Source organism: Sinohyriopsis cumingii, unplaced genomic scaffold, assembly GCF_028554795.1.
Source record: "Sinohyriopsis cumingii isolate HCF-2022 unplaced genomic scaffold, ASM2855479v2 utg002126l, whole genome shotgun sequence".
In the NCBI taxonomy this organism is placed as follows: Eukaryota; Metazoa; Mollusca; class Bivalvia; order Unionida; family Unionidae; genus Sinohyriopsis; species Sinohyriopsis cumingii.
The window spans coordinates 322,710-346,837 of record NW_028316134.1 but is presented as its reverse complement, the minus strand read 5'-3'; the positions used below and the strand labels follow the sequence as shown (position 1 = coordinate 346,837).

General features: G+C 38.4%; 6 non-coding genes across 6 annotated transcripts; all 6 read right to left on the bottom strand.

Annotated features, from left to right (window-relative positions):
• Nucleotides 1-272: 272 nt before the first annotated feature.
• Trnai-uau (transfer RNA isoleucine (anticodon UAU)) lies at nt 273-362 on the bottom strand. The gene is given in 2 exon segments: nt 273-308; nt 325-362. It is a non-coding gene; the product is annotated as a tRNA-Ile (tRNA).
• A 4,405-nt stretch (nt 363-4,767) lies between these two features.
• Trnai-uau (transfer RNA isoleucine (anticodon UAU)) lies at nt 4,768-4,857 on the bottom strand. The gene is given in 2 exon segments: nt 4,768-4,803; nt 4,820-4,857. It is a non-coding gene; the product is annotated as a tRNA-Ile (tRNA).
• A 4,338-nt stretch (nt 4,858-9,195) lies between these two features.
• On the bottom strand, nt 9,196-9,285 carry Trnai-uau (transfer RNA isoleucine (anticodon UAU)). The gene is given in 2 exon segments: nt 9,196-9,231; nt 9,248-9,285. It is a non-coding gene; the product is annotated as a tRNA-Ile (tRNA).
• A 5,326-nt stretch (nt 9,286-14,611) lies between these two features.
• On the bottom strand, nt 14,612-14,701 carry Trnai-uau (transfer RNA isoleucine (anticodon UAU)). Its single transcript is given in 2 exon segments — nt 14,612-14,647; nt 14,664-14,701. It is a non-coding gene; the product is annotated as a tRNA-Ile (tRNA).
• A 4,417-nt stretch (nt 14,702-19,118) lies between these two features.
• On the bottom strand, nt 19,119-19,208 carry Trnai-uau (transfer RNA isoleucine (anticodon UAU)). Its single transcript is given in 2 exon segments — nt 19,119-19,154; nt 19,171-19,208. It is a non-coding gene; the product is annotated as a tRNA-Ile (tRNA).
• Nucleotides 19,209-22,007: 2,799 nt separating this feature from the next.
• On the bottom strand, nt 22,008-22,097 carry Trnai-uau (transfer RNA isoleucine (anticodon UAU)). The gene is given in 2 exon segments: nt 22,008-22,043; nt 22,060-22,097. It is a non-coding gene; the product is annotated as a tRNA-Ile (tRNA).
• Between the last annotated feature and the right edge of the window lie 2,031 nt (nt 22,098-24,128).

Sequence of the window (24,128 nt, the reverse complement as noted above, 5' to 3'; positions counted from 1 at the left end):
TGTTTGATGTCTGAAACAAGTGTCAAAATGTGCAGTAGCCAACCTCATTTAACACATAGGAGGAATAGTAGCAATTTAAAATGACTAACTCAAATTAAAGGTTCAAAATGACTAGGTGATGCAAGGAAATTAAATGGAAAACACTCCTAATTAACCGATGCCTGTTGCCTTTCCCGATTACCCATGCAATATGCGAAATATATCAGAATATGTAAAAAAAAAATATATTGGCGTAATGATAGGTAATGGATTTTTTCATTAAAAATGATCGTTGCCCCGGGTGAGGATCGAACTCACAACCTCCGCATCGCCTAGGATACTGTCTATAAGTACGGCGCGCTAACCGATTGCGCCACCGGGGCTGACTGAATGATATTGCTTAACAAAATGTTACAGGAATAAATAAACATTGAAAAACAGGATCATCTCATTTGGATAGCTTACTATAGATTTTAACAACAATAGTTTCCTACCCCATCGCATCTTAGTGACAGTTATCCTGTCGTATTAAGCATATAGATGCCTTAAAGTTAAATATTTTATATAATAATTTCACTTATTGCTACGGTATGACGGATCATGGCATATCTCATGTAAATTGGATTTATGCACACAAAGAAATGACCTATAATATCCCATGAAAAAAGTCACTCTCAAATGTGAAACGAGCCCCAAAGAAGAAAAAGAGAAACAGTGTCAAGACCAGGTCACAGCCCCCCAAAAAGAAAAGCCCACAGAAAAAGAAAAAGAAAAGTCCCAAGAAAAGACCACAGAAAACAGCTACTACCTACAAGAGAGGTGCTTCGAACAGGACGTATCCTTACATTCGCAAACCACGACCTGCAGCGACTGTGACCGAGTCTCCAGTAACCTTAGGTTCTTCCACTTCTCCGTTGTTGGTGATGCCTGCCAAACCCAATTTGACACCCGTTCTTCCTCAGTTGATGAAACAATGGAAACCCGAGTCTCCAAGAACTTCTCCAACGGTGACACCCTTCTCCTCTTTAGCTGCAGTAGCAGCTTTTGACAAAGTACCTGCCCCCAAAATCAAAGTCCAAGAGAGATTTGGCATGTTACAGAGTTTACTGGATTTGTCCAAGCAAAGACTGTCCTGATTTATTCCGTTGCGAATCCCTCCACGACGCGTGATGACTGTCATCAAGTTGACATGACATAAAGAAAATCAGTGGCTAAGCGTTCCAGTACAAAAAAGACCTGAGGCAAAGAATGGGAATCATTGTTTTTGTGATCCTGAAAACCCATAGATGTCACCCCAAGAAGCCATCCCTCTTCTATCACCAAAGGAAAGAAAAGGAAAGTACTGACACCTCGTTTAGTCAAACATGGGGACATGTTGTCCGTCCTGTCCAAAGCTTCTCCACTCATGCGAAAGGATCTCATTCAAACCGCCTCCAAAGATTTCATCGATACCGTGTGCGAATGTTGTTTGAACGTCTTGAAAGATACGATACCTGTGTCTAAACACCAGAAGAATGCTTAGCCAAACATCGTCACGTTTGTCTCCAATTGGTCCAAAGAAAATATAAATTTATCAAAAGATGAAGATGTTGGTACAACGCGGAAGAATTTTGTCCCTCTTGTTAGGACCCTTGCTGAAAGGAGTATTGGGAACAATGCTGGGGGGACTGATGGGAGCAAGATAAAAAGGAACCAAGAAGATAAAAGGGACCTCTGGAGTCCAAAGATCTCAGACGAGACCGTTGAAATCGAGTGGAGGGACGAAAACAAGCTTTAGTGCCTTACGAAACGATGGATGGAATGCCATCGTTGGCAATTACAACGGACCCCATATTTGCCTCCCAATCATCCGAATTTGACCAAGACGTCCAAGTTACAACAGGAATTGCAATCGTTGATGGATCGTAACGATTTGTCTGAAACAGAAAAATCACTAAAGTACGGTCAACTCTTGCAACGAATACAACTCTTTCACCAGAAATCTTTAGACGAAACAGCTCTACCCACTCTGAAAGATTTTAAGACCTTGATGAATAATCCATCACCATCACCACCACCCACCACCACCCCAGTGGTCAAGACAGACGCAGCCCCACGAATGCCTGATGAAGAACAGGTACGAGAAGTTTTCAAGCACCGTCAGCAGCTCCCATTCCTAGCAAGATTGCAGTGTCCTTGTTGCCGCTTTCCCCCACACACCCCAACGAGAAGAACTGAAAGCTTGCATTAAAAAGATGATGTCCACTCCTCATTCGACAGAAGTGAAAAAGAATGAGGAGAAACCAGAAGTGAAAATGAAAAGAAGACCAAAGCCATCTCATTAGCACCTCCACTGCCACCACTACTACTGACTTCTAGGGTGTTTGTATCTGCTGTCAGGCTGCGAACTGACACATATTAGGCTTAATTTCTGTTGAATTACGACATGACGATATCTGACGTAATGAGAGAGATCATGAGGTTCGATCCCAGAGGAAAAAACTGCCAAATATCTACTTTGTCTCTTACTTATTTTAAAAGCAAAATATTTCCATACACCGATACAGTGAGCAAAGGAAGGAGACGGCCAGATTATGCTTGATGATCCGATAGAAGGCTGGGAGAGAGAGAGAGAGAGAGAGAGAGAGAGAGAGAGAGAGAGAGAGTCTGAGACAGAGTGAGAGAGAGTGAGAGAGAAAGAAAGGGAGAGAGAGAATATCTTTCTACTCTAACCTGTGACCGACGTTGAATTTGGAAGGACCGGCAAGCAACCAAGTTATGCAGGCATGCTAGGCGAGAAGAGATTTCTATTATTGGTATGAACAGAATGGTTAATTATATTTTTAAAAACTTAGTAATTATTTCTAAGAAAGTGTATCATTCAAATGTCATGTTCCATTTCCTTTTGCTTTTATAATTGATTATATTCTTTTATTCTGCATTCTGAGGCTTGTTTTGTTTTATTCTATATCTCTGCTCAGGTCTCAATTTATTCTATTTCGTTTTTTATTTTATTATTTACTCGATCCGCGCAGTATCTCCGTGGTCTATCATCCTCTTGATAACAATAACCAAACCAACATGTAACAATGGGTTTGGTGCATGGGGTGATGGTGTTATATATATATATATATATATATATATATATATATATATATATATATATATATATATATATATATATATATATATATATATATATATATATATATATATATATATATATATATATATATATATATATATAAACCCATTATGAACAGCAAATAATATTGCTATTTACAAACAGTATGCAGTGCAAAGACCAGCAATATTTTGTCAACCAGAAAATCCCTTCTATGCTGAGCCCAATACCATGCCGATATAAGCTATAAACCTAAAATGGTTTAGAAAATCATTGTCTTAATTAACAAACTTGGATGCATGACGAGAGAAACAAAAATGAAAGAAAAAGAAAATTTGACAGAAGAAAAGAAATTGAAACAATGTAAATAGATACTGCATATTGTGAATAATTAGAATCAGTATTTTGATCAATTCGTATACTATTTAGTTTGGATTTTACTCCATATTAAGTCATATTGTTGTATTGCTTTTTTAATTCTTGCTTGAATGGAAATTTTAAAGATATCAAATAATATCTGGAATATGTAAACAGTCTTAGAGTTTTTCTTTCTTTGAAATTCAGCATTTAAACCTCAACCCCTTCATAGTAAATATCGTAATAACCCTATTCTACTTTTATGAGCAAACAAAGTATTGTTTGTTATCCAACTTGGGACACACGACAATTCCGACAGTAAGGAAATAAAGGTTGATGAACACAGTCGTGGCAAGCGCAATTAGATACACAAACGTCCGGAATGCAAAATTATGTTTCTTTAGAACATTCAATTTGTGTGGTAATGTGTGGGATCGTTTGCCATGAGCGGTTGCAAAACGAAGAATGAACTTTTCCATAGTTGGATATCTTAAATCGTGGTCACATGCAAGTCACGATAGGCAGAACACTTTGTTTTCTTCATCCACTTAAATAACAGATCGTGGATTTCCAACCTCGAAGGTTTGACAACAACAACGTCTAGTCAGTAGACTCATCTTGCTACATTTCTTTCCATGAGTTTGGCAGGAATATGGTATGAAATGGGCGCAGAGAGTAAGGAGGTAGATCCATAAGAAGCACAGTTTTGCACAGCATTAAATTAATCCTCCAAAGAAGACGATGCATGTTGTTCATCGTCAGTCGGGACTAAACGTGTGAGCACCTTTCTCTTCTACGACAGAAATGCCTTAAATGCTTCACTGATGCGGGCCACCAGTTTCTCTTCGTGGCATGTACTGTTAGAGAACTTGCAACCATCCATATTGGAAGTGTTCGACGTATCGGAAGGCATCTGACTCTTTGGGGTAGGCGAGTGGCCTCGAACCTCAGAGACCTCTCGTTCCTGGCAGAAGAGTAAGACTACATTAGATGTATGCAGTTTTCAATATCTTTGCGAGCGTCCCTGCGCCTTCATTGTGCGTGTGTATTCAGGTTTATGTTTGATGTCTGAAACAAGTGTCAAAATGTGCAGTAGCCAACCTCATTTAACACATAGGAGGAATAGTAGCAATTTAAAATGACTAACTCAAATTAAAGGTTCAAAATGACTAGGTGATGCAAGGAAATTAAATGGAAAACACTCCTAATTAACCGATGCCTGTTGCCTTTCCCGATTACCCATACAATATGCGAAATATATCAGAATATGTAAATATAATATATTGGCGTAATGATAGGTAATGGATTTTTTCATTAAAAATGATCGTTGCCCCGGGTGAGGATCGAACTCACAACCTCCGCATCGCCTAGGATACTGTCTATAAGTACGGCGCGCTAACCGATTGCGCCACCGGGGCTGACTGATTGGTATTTCTTAACAAAATGTTACAGGAATAAATAAACATTGAAAAACAGGATCATCTCATTTGGATAGCTTACTATAGATTTTAACAACAATAGTTTCCTACCCCATCGCATCTTAGTGGCAGTTATCCTGTCGTATTAAGCATATAGATGCCTTACAGTTAAATATTTTATATAATAATTTCACTTATTGCTACGGTATGACGGATCATGGCATATCTCATGTAAATTGGATTTATGCACACAAAGAAATGACCTATAATATCCCATGAAAAAAGTCACTCTCAAATGTGAAGCGAGCCCCAAAGAAGAAAAAGAGAAACAGTGTCAAGACCAGGTCACAGCCCCCCAAAAAGAAAAGCCCACAGAAAAAGAAAAAGAAAAGTCCCAAGAAAAGACCACAGAAAACAGCTACTACCTACAAGAGAGGTGCTTCGAACAGGACGTATCCTTACATTCGCAAACCACGACCTGCAGCGACTGTGACCGAGTCTCCAGTAACCTTAGGTTCTTCCACTTCTCCGTTGTTGGTGATGCCTGCCAAACCCAATTTGACACCCGTTCTTCCTCAGTTGATGAAACAATGGAAACCCGAGTCTCCAAGAACTTCTCCAACGGTGACACCCTTCTCCTCTTTAGCTGCAGTAGCAGCTTTTGACAAAGTACCTGCCCCCAAAATCAAAGTCCAAGAGAGATTTGGCATGTTACAGAGTTTACTGGATTTGTCCAAGCAAAGACTGTCCTGATTTATTCCGTTGCGAATCCCTCCACGACGCGTGATGACTGTCATCAAGTTGACATGACATAAAGAAAATCAGTGGCTAAGCGTTCCAGTACAAAAAAGACCTGAGGCAAAGAATGGGAATCATTGTTTTTGTGATCCTGAAAACCCATAGATGTCACCCAAAGAAGCCATCCCTCTTCTATCCCCAAAGGAAAGAAAAGGAAAGAACTGACACCTCGTTTAGTCAAACATGGGGGCATGTTGTCCGTCCTGTCCAAAGCTTCTCCACTCATGCGAAAGGATCTCATTCAAACCGCCTCCAAAGATTTCATCGATACCGTGTGCGAATGTTGTTTGAACGTCTTGAAAGATACGATACCTTTGTCTAACCACCAGAAGAATGCTTAGCCAAACATCGTCACGTTTGTCTCCAATTGGTCCAAAGAAAATATAAATTTATCAAAAGATGAAGATGTTGGTACAACGCGGAAGAATTTTGTCCCTCTTGTTAGGACCCTTGCTGAAAGGAGTATTGGGAACAATGCTGGGGGGACTGATGGGAGCAAGATAAAAAGGAACCAAGAAGATAAAAGGGACCTCTGGAGTCCAAAGATCTCAGACGAGACCGTTGAAATCGAGTGGAGGGACGAAAACAAGCTTTAGTGCCTTACGAAACGATGGATGGAATGCCATCGTTGGCAAGTACAACGGACCCCATATGTGCCTCCCAATCATCCGAATTTGACCAAGACGTCCAAGTTGCAACAGGAATTGCAATCGTTGATGGATCGTAACGATTTGTCTGAAACAGAAAAATCACTAAAGTACGGTCAACTCTTGCAACGAATACAACTCTTTCACCAGAAATCTTTAGACGAAACAGCTCTACCCACTCTGAAAGATTTTAAGACCTTGATGAATAATCCATCACCATCACCACCACCCACCACCCCCCCCCAGTGGTCAAGACAGACGCAGCCCCACGAATGCCTGATGAAGAACAGGTACGAGAAGTTTTCAAGCACCGTCAGCAGCTCCCATTCCTAGCAAGATTGCAGCGTCCTTGTTGCCGCTTTCCCCCACATACCCCAACGAGAAGAACTGAAAGCTTGCATTAAAAAGATGATGTCCACTCCTCATTCGACAGAAGTGAAAAAGAATGAGGAGAAACCAGAAGTGAAAATGAAAAGAAGACCAAAGCCATCTCATTAGCACCTCCACTGCCACCACTACTACTGACTTCTAGGGTGTTTGTATCTGCTGTCAGGCTGCGAACTGACACATATTAGGCTTAATTTCTGTTGAATTACGACATGACGCTATCTGACGTAATGAGAGAGATCATGAGGTTCGATCCCAGAGGAGAAAACTGCCAAATATCTACTTTGTCTCTTACTTATTTTAAAAGCAAAATATTTCCATACACCGATACAGTGAGCAAAGGAAGGAGACGGCCAGATTATGCTTGATGATCTGATAGAAGGCTCGGAGAGAGAGAGAGAGAGAGAGAGAGAGAGGGAGAGAGAGACAGAGACAGAGTGAGAGAGAGTGAGAGAGAAAGAAAGGGAGAGAGAGAATATCTTTCTACTCTAACCTGTGACCGACGTTGAATTTGGAAGGACCGGCAAGCAACCAAGTTATGCAGGCATACTAGGCGAGAAGAGATTATTATTGGTATGAACAGAATGGTTAATTATATTTTTGAAAACTTAGTAATTATTTCTAAGAAAGTGTATCATTCAAATGTCATGTTCGATTTCCTTTTGCTTTTATAATTGATTATATTCTTTTATTCTGCATTCTGGGGCTTGTTTTGTTTTATTCTATATCTCTGCTCAGGTCTCAATTTATTCTATTTCGTTTTTCATTTTATTATTTACTCGATCCGCGCAGTATCTCCGTGGTCTATCATCCTCTTGATAACAATAACCAAACCAACATGTAACAATGGGGTTGGTGCATGGGGTGATGGTGTTTTATATATATGTAAACCCATTATGAACAAGAAATAATATTGCTATTTACAAACAGTATGCAGTGCAAAGACCAGCAATATTTTGTCAACCAGAAAATTCCCTCTCTGTTGAGCCCAATACCATGCCGATATAAGCTATAAACCTAAAATGGTTTAGAAAATCATTGTCTTAATTAACAAACTTGGATGCATGACGAGAGAAACAAAAATGAAAGAAAAAGAAAATTTGACAGAAGAAAAGAAATTGAAACAATGTAAATAGATACTGCATATTGTGAATAATTAGAATCAGTATTTTGATCAATGTAAATAGGTACTGCATATTGTGAATAATTAGAATCAGTATTTTGATCAATTCGTATACTATTTAGTTTGGATTTTACTCCATATTAAGTCATATTGTTGTATTGCTTTTTTAATTCTTGTTTGAATGGAAATTTTAAAGATATCAAATAATATCTGGAATATGTAAATAGTCTTAGAGTTTTTCTTTCTTTGAAATTCAGCATTTAAACCTCAACCCCTTCATAGTAAATATTGTAATAACTCTATTCTACTTTTATGAGCAAACAAAGTATTGTTTGTTATCCAACTTGGGACACACTACAATTCCGACAGTAAGGAAATAAAGGTTGATGAATACAGTCGTGGCAAGCGCAATTAGATACACAAACGTTCGGAATGCAAAATTATGTTTCTTTAGAACATTCAATTTGTGTGGTAATGTGTGGGATCGTTTGCCATGAGCGGTTGCAAAACGAAGAATGAACTTTTCCATAGTTGGATATTTTAAATCGTGGTCACATGCAAGTCACGATAGGCAGAACACTTTGTTTTCTTCATCCACTTAAATAACAGATCGTGGATTTCCAACCTCGAAGGTGTTTGACAAGAACAACGTCTAGTCAGTAGACTCATCTTGTTACATTTCTTTCCATGAGTTTGGCAGGAATATGGTATGAAATGGGCGCAGAGAGTAAGGAGGTAGATCCATAAGAAGCACAGTTTTGCTCAGCATTAAATAATTCCTCCAAAGAAGACGATGCATGTTCTTCCTCGTCAGTCGGGACTAAACGTGTGAGCACCTTTCTCTTCTACGACAGAAATCCCTTAAATGCTTCACTGATGCGGGCCACCAGCTTCTCTTCGTGGCATGTACTGTCAGAGAATTTGCAACCATCCATATTGGAAGTGTTCGATTTATCGGAAGGCATCTGACTCTTTGGGGTCGGCGAGTGGCCTCGAACCTCAGAGACCTCTCGTTCCTGGCAGAATAGTAAGACTACATTCGATGTATGCAGTTTTCAATATCTTTGCGAGCGTCCCTGCGCCTTCATTGTGTGTGATGTATTCAGGTTTATGTTTGATGTCTGAAACAAGTGTCAAAATGTGCAGTAGCCAACCTCATTTAACACATAGGAGGAATAGTAGCAATTTAAAATGACTAACTGAAATTAAAGGTTCAAACTGACTAGGTGATGCAAGGAAATTAAATGGAAAACACTCCTAATTAACCGATGCCTGTTGCCTTTCCCGATTACCCATGCAATATGCGAAATATATCAGAATATGTAAAAAAAAAATATATTGGCGTAATGATAGGTAATGGATTTTTTCATTAAAAATGATCGTTGCCCCGGGTGAGGATCGAACTCACAACCTCCGCATCGCCTAGGATACTGTCTATAAGTACGGCGCGCTAACCGATTGCGCCACCGGGGCTGACTGATTGGTATTTCTTAACAAAATGTTACAGGAATAAATAAACTTTGAAAAACAGGATCATCTCATTTGGAGTGGGACTCTTACTTTCTTCAACAGTCGACTTCTCATACAGGGGACCCACAACTAAATTGTTGGAGAATTATTGAAACTGGCACTGAGAGTCAGTAGGAAGAAATATGGACATTAAACAACATGAATGATCTGTAATTAGGGTGAAACGTGTTTAATTAACTCTTTTTCCTTCGCCCTTTAATGAGTCTGGCTGGAATCCACAGCTAGATAGATGAAAATGATGAATTCTTACTGCTCATGACATGGAACAAAGCAAGATCGATGTTTGCGTTACATTATTAAAACACTTTGAATGTAAAATGACAGCTGGGTCTTGTGATCATTTCATTTATTAAACGCAAAAGGAAAAAACATAATTAATAATAATAATCAAGTTTAAACGATATTAACGAGTTACTAACTTCTCTTTCGGGCGTTTATCACCCTCGTCGCATTGAACAGTTTATGGCCATCAGATTTATCTGCCCTTTAAAATGTATAACTCGCGTGAAATAATTACAGAGAAAGGACCAGGTTTTGGCACAAACCTGTAGGATAAAATTTAAAAAATAGTTACAGAGCGCAAACCAGAAAGCTACCTTTTTATTACTTCATGAAAACTGGTTTACAAAAAAGTTTTATTTGATGGAAAATAGACAAGCGTAAAGATGGAAACGACCTGTCAATTTTCACAGGTCTTTGAAAGGCAGAAACCAAGGAACCAGCCTTTTACATTGTCCATGAAAATTGGTTTATAAATACATTTTTGGATTGACTCGGGCTATGATTTTTGTTGTTGGTGTTGTTGTTTTTTTTAAAATTGGGCTTTGAATTTGGAGGGAATTTAGAACAGATCCAATATGTTTCCATATCACTCATGTACTTAAAATTGCTTTATCAAAGAGCATACATGACTCATGAGTTAGATACAGTTTGTGTTTGCATTCATTGATAAAGACAACTATTCTTTAATATTGTTCATGTTAGTGTGATTAATGTTAAAATCATCAAACATGAGTAATCTTTACATTTTCTACTGGAGTCAAGTCTTCTGAGATAGGATATCTAAAATACAATGATCCGGGTTGTAGATAACTTCTGGGTGAGCTTATGTATCGAATTCATTTGTTATAGTTCTAACTTCATGTCTTATTGCATGTTTAGTTACACCTAACTCCCTACCAAAGATTGTGTATAATTATACATTATACATATATGGAAAAAATTCTTGTATACTCATAAATTAAAATTAAAAGAGGATCAAGAAGAAGAATAAAGTAGAATAATCAAAGAGCTATACGATAATCCTTCAATCACTAAAATTGTCAAATTACATCTGACAAAACTTATTAAGAAATTTATGTTATTATTGCGTTTAGAAATTTAACAATCAGAAAAACTAGACTATACTAACAACACTATAAATAGATACTACATATTGTGAACAATGAGAATCAGTATTTTGATCAATTCGTATACAATTTAGTTTGGATTTTACTCCATATTAAGTCATATTGTTGTATTGCTTTTTCAATTCTTGTTTGAATGGAAATTTTAAAGATATCAAATAATATCTGGAATATGTAAACAGTCTTAGAGTTTTTCTTTCTTTGAAATTCAGCATTTAAACCTCAACCCCTTCATAGTAAATATTGTAATAACTCTGTTCTACTTTTATGAGCAAACAAAGTATTGTTTGCCATCCAACTTGGGACACACTACAATTCCGACAGTAAGGAAATAAAGGTTGATGAATATAGTCGTGGCAAGCGCAATTAGATACACAAACGTTCGGAATGCAAAATTATCTTTCTTTAGAACATTCAATTTGTGTGGTAATGTGTGGGATCGTTTGCCATGAGCGGTTGCAAAACGAAGAATGAACTTTTCCATTGTTGGATATTTTAAATCGTGGTCACATGCAAGTCACGATAGGCAGAACACTTTGTTTTCTTCATCCACTTAAATAACAGATCGTGGATTTCCAACCTCGAAGGTGTTTGACAACAACAACGTCTAGTCAGTAGACTCATCTTGCTACATTTCTTTCCATGAGTTTGGCAGGAATTTGGTATGAAATGGGCGCAGAGAGTAAGGAGGTAGATGCATAAGAAGCACAGTTTTGCTCAGCATTAAATTAATCCTCCAAAGAAGACGATGCATGTTGTTCATCGTCAGTCGGGACTAAACGTGTGAGCACCTTTCTCTTCTACGACAGAAATGCCTTAAAGGAGACCAGAAACCAATGGAAATATAGAATAATAATAAAAGTACTATAGCAGAAAACCTTGTTCTGAAGTATCATGTGCGACCGTAATGCCAATATTAAAATATTGGCCTATCTTCTAGAAGCTGAATTTCCGTGACCTCGTATGGAAAATTTCCGTGCCTGTTCGGTTACTTTCGGGATGTGACGTCATAGTGGCGACTCCAGCAGCCCAAGTGGGAGTTGCCAGAGTAAAAGACAATACCGTTTTGCGTTGCTTACGGGTGTAATAGAACATTAAGAAAAGCCTGTGGAGAACATTTTTTTTTTCCCGAAAGATAAAGGCATAATGAGAGAATGGATACATCATTACAAACGAGTCGATTTCCAAGCAACACCATACAGCACTCTGTGCTCGTTACATTTCTCAAAAGACTGTTATGAGAGGGATTCTGAAAAAATGGCAGCTCAAAGATACGCAAATGCTAGGCCTAGACTAAAAGTTGGCGCTGTTCCAGACATAACGTTGAATAATAAAAGTGTTAAACGTGCAAGTTACTAAAATAGGCAGAAGGCCGAGTAAGTGACCACAAAATGCAACAATCAATTCACAGATCTTTTATCTACACCAGCAGTGCTAAAAATAAATCTGATAGCCCGACACCCTGGGCCCCTCTGGTTTTAGTTTCGGCCCATCCTGTATTCAAAGTGAGGTGCCCGTCAGGCTTGTCGAAACAAAAATTGTTTGCCTGAGGAAACTTTGATCGCGCTGGTGAAATTAGTAAATGTATTTTCAAAATGTTGACATACATGCCTTAACACGGCACAATCTAAATCAAATCACTACTGTCCAAGGTGAAATTTAGATTTGATTTTAATCAAATGGAGGCTTTGCCAAAAATAATATTCTAAACCTGTCGTGTTTCGAGAAAACACAATTTTCAGTAATCTTATAAAAATTACAAATTTAAAAAAAAAGTCATTGTATACATGTAGTATGTATAAACGGTAATCTGAAATGATTGGAACTGATATAAAACTATTCCTTGGGCAGTTTAAATAGCAGCGATTAAAAGAAAAGAGGTCAAAGTTTCACATTAAATGGCTGACAATAGAAACTGGGGGGGGAGACTATTGACCCAACCCCCAACCCAATGTGCGAGCGCCCATGGGACGTACCTTTTCTCCATGTGATACGCCTCATTATTACCCCCGGACAAGCCCATTTTGCATATTCTGGTCAGCTCTGGCTAAATTGCAAAATAGCAAAAGTTTTGATTTAAGTACGCAAACAATAAAGCCGGTGTGACTAATGAACGTAACTCCTTATCCTTGCATTGATCTTGTGAAAAGGACTGACCTTCGGACATACTTCAAAGAAACCAAGTTCGACAGTGTGTGTATGTTTAAGCACCAGCAATTGATTGCCAAAATAAACGATGCCTATTTTGTTGTTACTTACGATGCCATGGACTTCACGTTTAAGTCTTAATGCATGTAACACTGTTTGCTGAACAATATACTGCATGGTATATTTTGTTTTATTCCTTGTAATTTAATCATGGTAATTAAACTTTACGTATACGGTAGAGGAATGTCAGGTGTTAACTGGCCGAGTTTCTTTGGCGGAAATGGAGATGCGATTTTGTTTGCAGAGAAAATTTCACAGTGATCATTCATTTAAGCTAATTGGTGACAATTTTATTCTTTTAATTTTTTTATACTATAGTACTGTTGTAGTTGTTTAAAAACATCTGAAATTTATTTGAATAATGTTTAATTTTCACGTTCTATTTACTAAAGAAGAAAAAAAGAAAAAAACTGTTGTATGATATTAATTATTTTGTCCAGTACCGGATTTAGACGTGTGTGCGTGTGATTTGAATTTTTAACGTAGCTTTAACAATTTTTCAGGCATATCACTACGATGTCTGCAGTGTGGCAGTTTAGACTGTGGATTGCATACGTTATATCTATTTATAAATGGTTTGGGGGTGGGTTTTTTTTCTTCTGACAAATGAAAACTGACAGACATAATGTAATAATCGGGACTTCGCTGCGAAAAATTTAGAGATATTACGAGATCGGGATGTAGATGAGGAAATACCCCCAAAATCGGGAGGTTTTTCTCCCGGCTTGAGAGTTGACAGGTATGAACTGTCCGGGCTTGTGGAATTTCAGTCAGGGCTTGAGTTTATTTAAGTCACCAGCCCGGGGCCTGTGCCTAAAAAATTTCTTTTAGCACTGACAAGTACAGTACATAAACTATTATATCAGACTGCAGATTCAAGTTTTGAATGTGCAACCCAAATGTGGTCTCCTTCCGTTTATATTTGTATTCGAGGACCGGCTAGTATTGCGTCACGGTACCACGTGATCTGTCGTCTCATTAAAACTCGGAAAAACTCGGCAATTTACGGAATCGTGGTATCCTCCATGCAATAAAATCACTACCCGCTTACGATATTTAATTTATAAACATGGCAGTCGAATTAAAATCTGTAGAGAATTACATACGTAGAAGGAAAATTTTGATTTCTAGTCTCCTTTAAATGCTTCACTGATGCGGGCCACCAGTTTCTCTTCGTGGCATGTACTGTTAGAGAACTTGCAACCATCCATACTGGAAGTGTTCGATGTATCGGAAGGCATCTGACTCTTTGGGGTGGGCGAGTGGCCTCGAACCTCAGAGACCTCTCGTTCCTGGAAGAATAGTAAGACTACATTCGATGTATGCAGTTTTCAATATCTTTGCGAGCTTCCCTGCGCCTTCATTGTGCGTGATGTATTCAGGTTTATGTTTGATGTCTGATTCAAGTGTCAAAATATGCAGTAGCCAACCTCATTTAACACAGGAGGAATAGTAGCAATTTAAAATGACTAACTGAAATTAAAGGTTCAAAATGACTAGGTGATGCAAGGAAATTAAATGGAAAACACTCCTAATTAACCGATGCCTGTTGCCTTTCCCGATTACCCATGCAATATGCGAAATATATCATAATATGTAAAAAAAATATATTGGCGGAATGATAGGTAATGGATTTTTTCATTAAAAATGATCGTTGCCCCGGGTGAGGATCGAACTCACAACCTCCGCATCGCCTAGGATACTGTCTATAAGTACGGCGCGCTAACCGATTGCGCCACCGGGGCTGACTGAATGATATTGCTTAACAAAATGTTACAGGAATAAATAAACATTGAAAAACAGGATCATCTCATTTGGATAGCTTACTATAGATTTTAACAACAATAGTTTCCTACCCCATCGCATCTTAGTGGCAGTTATCCTGTCGTATTAAGCATATAGATGCCTTAAAGTTAAATATTTTATATAATAATTTCACTTATTGCTACGGTATGACGGATCATGGCATATCTCATGTAAATTGGATTTATGCACACAAAGAAATGACCTATAATATCCCATGAAAAAAGTCACTCTCAAATGTGAAACGAGCCCCAAAGAAGAAAAAGAGAAACAGTGTCAAGACCAGGTCACAGCCCCCCAAAAAGAAAAGCCCACAGAAAAAGAAAAAGAAAAGTCCCAAGAAAAGACCACAGAAAACAGCTACTACCTACAAGAGAGGTGCTTCGAACAGGACGTATCCTTACATTCGCAAACCACGACCTGCAGCGACTGTGACCGAGTCTCCAGTAACCTTAGGTTCTTCCACTTCTCCGTTGTTGGTGATGCCTGCCAAACCCAATTTGACACCCGTTCTTCCTCAGTTGATGAAACAATGGAAACCCGAGTCTCCAAGAACTTCTCCAACGGTGACACCCTTCTCCTCTTTAGCTGCAGTAGCAGCTTTTGACAAAGTACCTGCCCCCAAAATCAAAGTCCAAGAGAGATTTGGCATGTTACAGAGTTTACTGGATTTGTCCAAGCAAAGACTGTCCTGATTTATTCCGTTGCGAATCCCTCCACGACGCGTGATGACTGTCATCAAGTTGACATGACATAAAGAAAATCAGTGGCTAAGCGTTCCAGTACAAAAAAGACCTGAGGCAAAGAATGGGAATCATTGTTTTTGTGATCCTGAAAACCCATAGATGTCACCCCAAGAAGCCATCCCTCTTCTATCACCAAAGGAAAGAAAAGGAAAGTACTGACACCTCGTTTAGTCAAACATGGGGACATGTTGTCCGTCCTGTCCAAAGCTTCTCCACTCATGCGAAAGGATCTCATTCAAACTGCCTCCAAAGATTTCATCGATACCGTGTGCGAATGTTGTTTGAACGTCTTGAAAGATACGATACCTTTGTCTAAACACCAGAAGAATGCTTAGCCAAACATCGTCACGTTTGTCTCCAATTGGTCCAAAGAAAATATAAATTTATCAAAAGATGAAGATGTTGGTACAACGCGGAAGAATTTTGTCCCTCTTGTTAGGACCCTTGCTGAAAGGAGTATTGGGAACAATGCTGGGGGGACTGATGGGAGCAAGATAAAAAGGAACCAAGAAGATAAAAGGGACCTCTGGAGTCCAAAGATCTCAGACGAGACCGTTGAAATCGAGTGGAAGGACGAAAACAAGCTTTAGTGCCTTACGAAACGATGGATGAAATGCCATCGTTGGCAATTACAACGGACCCCATATTTGCCTCCCAATCATCCGAATTTGACCAAGACGTCCAAGTTACAACAGGAATTGCAATCGTTGATGGATCGTAACGATTTGTCTGAAACAGAAAAATCACTAAAGTACGGTCAACTCTTGCAACGAATACAACTCTTTCACCAGAAATCTTTAGACGAAACAGCTCTACCCACTCTGAAAGATTTTAAGACCTTGATGAATAATCCATCACCATCACCACCACCCACCACCACCCCAGTGGTCAAGACAGACGCAGCCCCACGAATGCCTGATGAAGAACAGGTACGAGAAGTTTTCAAGCATCGTCAGCAGCTCCCATTCCTAGCAAGATTGCAGCGTCCTTGTTGCCGCTTTCCCCCACACACCCCAACGAGAAGAACTGAAAGCTTGCATTAAAAAGATGATGTCCACTCCTCATTCGACAGAAGTGAAAAAGAATGAGGAGAAACCAGAAGTGAAAATGAAAAGAAGACCAAAGCCATCTCATTAGCACCTCCACTGCCACCACTACTACTGACTTCTAGGGTGTTTGTATCTGCTGTCAGGCTGCGAACTGACACATATTAGGCTTAATTTCTGTTGAATTACGACATGACGATATCTGACGTAATGAGAGAGATCATGAGGTTCGATCCCAGAGGAAAAAACTGCCAAATATCTACTTTGTCTCTTACTTATTTTAAAAGCAAAATATTTCCATACACCGATACAGTGAGCAAAGGAAGGAGACGGCCAGATTATGCTTGATGATCCGATAGAAGGCTGGGAGAGAGAGAGAGAGAGAGAGAGAGAGAGAGAGAGAGAGAGAGAGAGAGAGAGAGTCTGAGACAGAGTGAGAGAGAGTGAGAGAGAAAGAAAGGGAGAGAGAGAATATCTTTCTACTCTAACCTGTGACCGACGTTGAATTTGGAAGGACCGGCAAGCAACCTAGTTATGCAGGCATGCTAGGCGAGAAGAGATTTCTATTATTGGTATGAACAGAATGGTTAATTATATTTTTAAAAACTTAGTAATTATTTCTAAGAAAGTGTATCATTCAAATGTCATGTTCCATTTCCTTTTGCTTTTATAATTGATTATATTCTTTTATTCTGCATTCTGAGGCTTGTTTTGTTTTATTCTATATCTCTGCTCAGGTCTCAATTTATTCTATTTCGTTTTTTATTTTATTATTTACTCGATCCGCGCAGTATCTCCGTGGTCTATCATCCTCTTGATAACAATAACCAAACCAACATGTAACAATGGGTTTGGTGCATGGGGTGATGGTGTTATATATATATATATATATATATATATATATATATATATATATATATATATATATATATATATATATATATATATATATATATATATATATATATATATATATATATATATATATATATATATATATATAAACCCATTATGAACAGCAAATAATATTGCTATTTACAAACAGTATGCAGTGCAAAGACCAGCAATATTTTGTCAACCAGAAAATCCCTTCTATGCTGAGCCCAATACCATGCCGATATAAGCTATAAACCTAAAATGGTTTAGAAAATCATTGTCTTAATTAACAAACTTGGATGCATGACGAGAGAAACAAAAATGAAAGAAAAAGAAAATTTGACAGAAGAAAAGAAATTGAAACAATGTAAATAGATACTGCATATTGTGAATAATTAGAATCAGTATTTTGATCAATTCGTATACTATTTAGTTTGGATTTTACTCCATATTAAGTCATATTGTTGTATTGCTTTTTTAATTCTTGTTTGAATGGAAATTTTAAAGATATCAAATAATATCTGGAATATGTAAACAGTCTTAGAGTTTTTCTTTCTTTGAAATTCAGCATTTAAACCTCAACCCCTTCATAGTAAATATCGTAATAACCCTATTCTACTTTTATGAGCAAACAAAGTATTGTTTGCCATCCACCTTGGGACACACTACAATTAAGACAGTAAGGAAATAAAGGTTGATGAATATAGTCGTGGCAAGCGCAATTAGATACACAAACGTCCGGAATGCAAAATTATGTTTCTTTAGAACATTCAGTTTGTGTGGTAATGTGTGGGATCGTTTGCCATGAGCGGTTGCAAAACGAAGAATGAACTTTTCCATAGTTGGATATCTTAAATCGTGGTCACATGCAAGTCACGATAGGCAGAACACTTTGTTTTCTTCATCCACTTAAATAACAGATCGTGGATTTCCAACCTCGAAGGTGTTTGACAACAACAACGTCTAGTCAGTAGACTCATCTTGCTACATTTCTTTCCATGAGTTTGGCAGGAATATGGTATGAAATGGGCGCAGAGAGTAAGGAGGTAGATCCATAAGAAGCACAGTTTTGCACAGCATTAAATTAATCCTCCAAAGAAGACGATGCATGTTGTTCATCGTCAGCCGGGACTAAACGTGTGAGCACCTTTCTCTTCTACGACAGAAATGCCTTAAATGCTTCACTGATGCGGGCCACCAGTTTCTCTTCGTGGCATGTACTGTTAGAGAACTTGCAACCATCCATATTGGAAGTGTTCGACGTATCGGAAGGCATCTGACTCTTTGGGGTAGGCGAGTGGCCTCGAACCTCAGAGACCTCTCGTTCCTGGCAGAATAGTAAGACTACATTAGATGTATGCAGTTTTCAATATCTTTGCGAGCGTCCCTGCGCCTTCATTGTGCGTGTGTATTCAGGTTTATGTTTGATGTCTGAAACAAGTGTCAAAATATGCAGTAGCCAACCTCATTTAACACATAGGAGGAATAGTAGCAATTTAAAATGACTAACTCAAATTAAAGGTTCAAAATGACTAGGTGATGCAAGGAAATTAAATGGAAAACACTCCTAATTAACCGATGCCTGTTGCCTTTCCCGATTACCCATGCAATATGCGAAATATATCAGAATATGTAAATATAATATATTGGCGTAATGACAGGTAATGGATTTTTTCATTAAAAATGATCGTTGCCCCGGGTGAGGATCGAACTCACAACCTCCGCATCGCCTAGGATACTGTCTATAAGTACGGCGCGCTAACCGATTGCGCCACCGGGGCTGACTGATTGGTATTTCTTAACAAAATGTTACAGGAATAAATAAACTTTGAAAAACAGGATCATCTCATTTGGAGTGGGACTCTTACTTTCTTCAACAGTCGACTTCTCATACAGGGGACCCACAACTAAATTGTTGGAGAATTATTGAAACTGGCACTGAGAGTCAGTAGGAAGAAATATGGACATTAAACAACATGAATGATCTGTAATTAGGGTGAAACGTGTTTAATTAACTCTTTTTCCTTCGCCCTTTAATGAGTCTGGCTGGAATCCACAGCTAGATAGATGAAAATGATGAATTCTTACTGCTCATGACATGGAACAAAGCAAGATCGATGTTTGCGTTACCTTATTAAAACACTTTGAATGTAAAATGACAGCTGGGTCTTGTGATCATTTCATTTATTAAACGCAAAAGGAAAAAACATAATTAATAATAATAATCAAGTTTAAACGATATTAACGAGTTACTAACTTCTCTTTCGGGCGTTTATCACCCTCGTCGCATTGAACAGTTTATGGCCATCAGATTTATCTGCCCTTTAAAATGTATAACTCGCGTGAAATAATTACAGAGAAAGGACCAGGTTTTGGCACAAACCTGTAGGATAAAATTTAAAAAATAGTTACAGAGCGCAAACCAGAAAGCTACCTTTTTATTACTTCATGAAAACTGGTTTACAAAAAAGTTTTATTTGATGGAAAATAGACAAGCGTAAAGATGGAAACGACCTGTCAATTTTCACAGGTCTTTGAAAGGCAGAAACCAAGGAACCAGCCTTTTACATTGTCCATGAAAATTGGTTTATAAATACATTTTTGGATTGACTCGGGCTATGATTTTTGTTGTTGGTGTTGTTGTTTTTTTTAAAATTGGGCTTTGAATTTGGAGGGAATTTAGAACAGATCCAATATGTTTCCATATCACTCCTGTACTTAAAATTGCTTTATCAAAGAGCATACATGACTCATGAGTTAGATACAGTTTGTGTTTGCATTCATTGATAAAGACAACTATTCTTTAATATTGTTCATGTTAGTGTGATTAATGTTAAAATCATCAAACATGAGTAATCTTTACATTTTCTACTGGAGTCAAGTCTTCTGAGATAGGATATCTAAAATACAATGATCCGGGTTGTAGATAACTTCTGGGTGAGCTTATGTATCGAATTCATTTGTTATAGTTCTAACTTCATGTCTTATTGCATGTTTAGTTACACCTAACTCCCTACCAAAGATTGTGTATAATTATACATTATACATATATGGAAAAAATTCTTGTATACTCATAAATTAAAATTAAAAGAGGATCAAGAAGAAGAATAAAGTAGAATAATCAAAGAGCTATACGATAATCCTTCAATCACTAAAATTGTCAAATTACATCTGACAAAACTTATTAAGAAATTTATGTTATTATTGCGTTTAGAAATTTAACAATCAGAAAAACTAGACTATACTAACAACACTATAAATAGATACTACATATTGTGAACAATGAGAATCAGTATTTTGATCAATTCGTATACAATTTAGTTTGGATTTTACTCCATATTAAGTCATATTGTTGCATTGCTTTTTCAATTCTTGTTTGAATGGAAATTTTAAAGATATCAAATAATATCTGGAATATGTAAACAGTCTTAGAGTTTTTCTTTCTTTGAAATTCAGCATTTAAACCTCAACCCCTTCATAGTAAATATTGTAATAACTCTGTTCTACTTTTATGAGCAAACAAAGTATTGTTTGCCATCCAACTTGGGACACACTACAATTCCGACAGTAAGGAAATAAAGGTTGATGAATATAGTCGTGGCAAGCGCAATTAGATACACAAACGTTCGGAATGCAAAATTATCTTTCTTTAGAACATTCAATTTGTGTGGTAATGTGTGGGATCGTTTGCCATGAGCGGTTGCAAAACGAAGAATGAACTTTTCCATTGTTGGATATTTTAAATCGTGGTCACATGCAAGTCACGATAGGCAGAACACTTTGTTTTCTTCATCCACTTAAATAACAGATCGTGGATTTCCAACCTCGAAGGTGTTTGACAACAACAACGTCTAGTCAGTAGACTCATCTTGCTACATTTCTTTCCATGAGTTTGGCAGGAATTTGGTATGAAATGGGCGCAAAGAGTAAGGAGGTAGATCCATAAGAAGCACAGTTTTGCTCAGCATTAAATTAATCCTCCAAAGAAGACGATGCATGTTGTTCATCGTCAGTCGGGACTAAACGTGTGAGCACCTTTCTCTTCTACGACAGAAATGCCTTAAATGCTTCACTGATGCGGGCCACCAGTTTCTCTTCGTGGCATGTACTGTTAGAGAACTTGCAACCATCCATACTGGAAGTGTTCGATGTATCGGAAGGCATCTGACTCTTTGGGGTAGGCGAGTGGCCTCGAACCTCAGAGACCTCTCGTTCCTGGCAGAATAGTAAGACTACATTCGATGTATGCAGTTTTCAATATCTTTGCGAGCGTCCCTGCGCCTTCATTGTGCGTGATGTATTCAGGTTTATGCTTGATGTCTGAAACAAGTGTCAAAATATGCAGTAGCCAACCTCATTTAACACATAGGAGGAATAGTAGCAATTTAAAATGACTAACTCAAATTAAAGGTTCAAAATGACTAGGTGATGCAAGGAAATTAAATGGAAAACACTCCTAATTAACCGATGCCTGTTGCCTTTATCGATTACCCATACAATATGCGAAATATATCATAATATGTAAAAAAAATATATTGGCGTAATGATAGGTAATGGATTTTTTCATTAAAAATGATCGTTGCCCCGGGTGAGGATCGAACTCACAACCTCCGCATCGCCTAGGATACTGTCTATAAGTACGGCGCGCTAACCGATTGCGCCACCGGGGCTGACTGAATGATATTGCTTAACAAAATGTTACAGGAATAAATAAACATTGAAAAACAGGATCATCTCATTTGGATAGCTTACTATAGATTTTAACAACAATAGTTTCCTACCCCATCGCATCTTAGTGACAGTTATCCTGTCGTATTAAGCATATAGATGCCTTAAAGTTAAATATTTTATATAATAATTTCACTTATTGCTACGGTATGACGGATCATGGCATATCTCATGTAAATTGGATTTATGCACACAAAGAAATGACCTATAATATCCCATGAAAAAAGTCACTCTCAAATGTGAAACGAGCCCCAAAGAAGAAAAAGAGAAACAATGTCAAGACCAGGTCACAGCCCCCCAAAAAGAAAAGCCCACAGAAAAAGAAAAAGAAAAGTCCCAAGAAAAGACCACAGAAAACAGCTACTACCTACAAGAGAGGTGCTTCGAACAGGACGTATCCTTACATTCGCAAACCACGACCTGCAGCGACTGTGACCGAGTCTCCAGTAACCTTAAGTTCTTCCACTTCTCCGTTGTTGGTGATGCCTGCCAAACCCAATTTGACACCCGTTCTTCCTCAGTTGATGAAACAATGGAAACCCGAGTCTCCAAGAACTTCTCCAACGGTGACACCCTTCTCCTCTTTAGCTGCAGTAGCAGCTTTTGACAAAGTACCTGCCCCCAAAATCAAAGTCCAAGAGAGATTTGGCATGTTACAGAGTTTACTGGATTTGTCCAAGCAAAGACTGTCCTGATTTATTCCGTTGCGAATCCCTCCACGACGCGTGATGACTGTCATCAAGTTGACATGACATAAAGAAAATCAGTGGCTAAGCGTTCCAGTACAAAAAAGACCTGAGGCAAAGAATGGGAATCATTGTTTTTGTGATCCTGAAAACCCATAGATGTCACCCCAAGAAGCCATCCCTCTTCTATCACCAAAGGAAAGAAAAGGAAAGTACTGACACCTCGTTTAGTCAAACATGGGGACATGTTGTCCGTCCTGTCCAAAGCTTCTCCACTCATGCGAAAGGATCTCATTCAAACTGCCTCCAAAGATTTCATCGATACCGTGTGCGAATGTTGTTTGAACGTCTTGAAAGATACGATACCTGTGTCTAAACACCAGAAGAATGCTTAGCCAAACATCGTCACGTTTGTCTCCAATTGGTCCAAAGAAAATATAAATTTATCAAAAGATGAAGATGTTGGTACAACGCGGAAGAATTTTGTCCCTCTTGTTAGGACCCTTGCTGAAAGGAGTATTGGGAACAATGCTGGGGGGACTGATGGGAGCAAGATAAAAAGGAACCAAGAAGATAAAAGGGACCTCTGGAGTCCAAAGATCTCAGACGAGACCGTTGAAATCGAGTGGAGGGACGAAAACAAGCTTTAGTGCCTTACGAAACGATGGATGGAATGCCATCGTTGGCAATTACAACGGACCCCATATTTGCCTCCCAATCATCCGAATTTGACCAAGACGTCCAAGTTACAACAGGAATTGCAATCGTTGATGGATCGTAACGATTTGTCTGAAACAGAAAAATCACTAAAGTACGGTCAACTCTTGCAACGAATACAACTCTTTCACCAGAAATCTTTAGACGAAACAGCTCTACCCACTCTGAAAGATTTTAAGACCTTGATGAATAATCCATCACCATCACCACCACCCACCACCACCCCAGTGGTCAAGACAGACGCAGCCCCACGAATGCCTGATGAAGAACAGGTACGAGAAGTTTTCAAGCACCGTCAGCAGCTCCCATTCCTAGCAAGATTGCAGCGTCCTTGTTGCCGCTTTCCCCCACACACCCCAACGAGAAGAACTGAAAGCTTGCATTAAAAAGATGATGTCCACTCCTCATTCGACAGAAGTGAAAAAGAATGAGGAGAAACCAGAAGTGAAAATGAAAAGAAGACCAAAGCCATCTCATTAGCACCTCCACTGCCACCACTACTACTGACTTCTAGGGTGTTTGTATCTGCTGTCAGGCTGCGAACTGACACATATTAGGCTTAATTTCTGT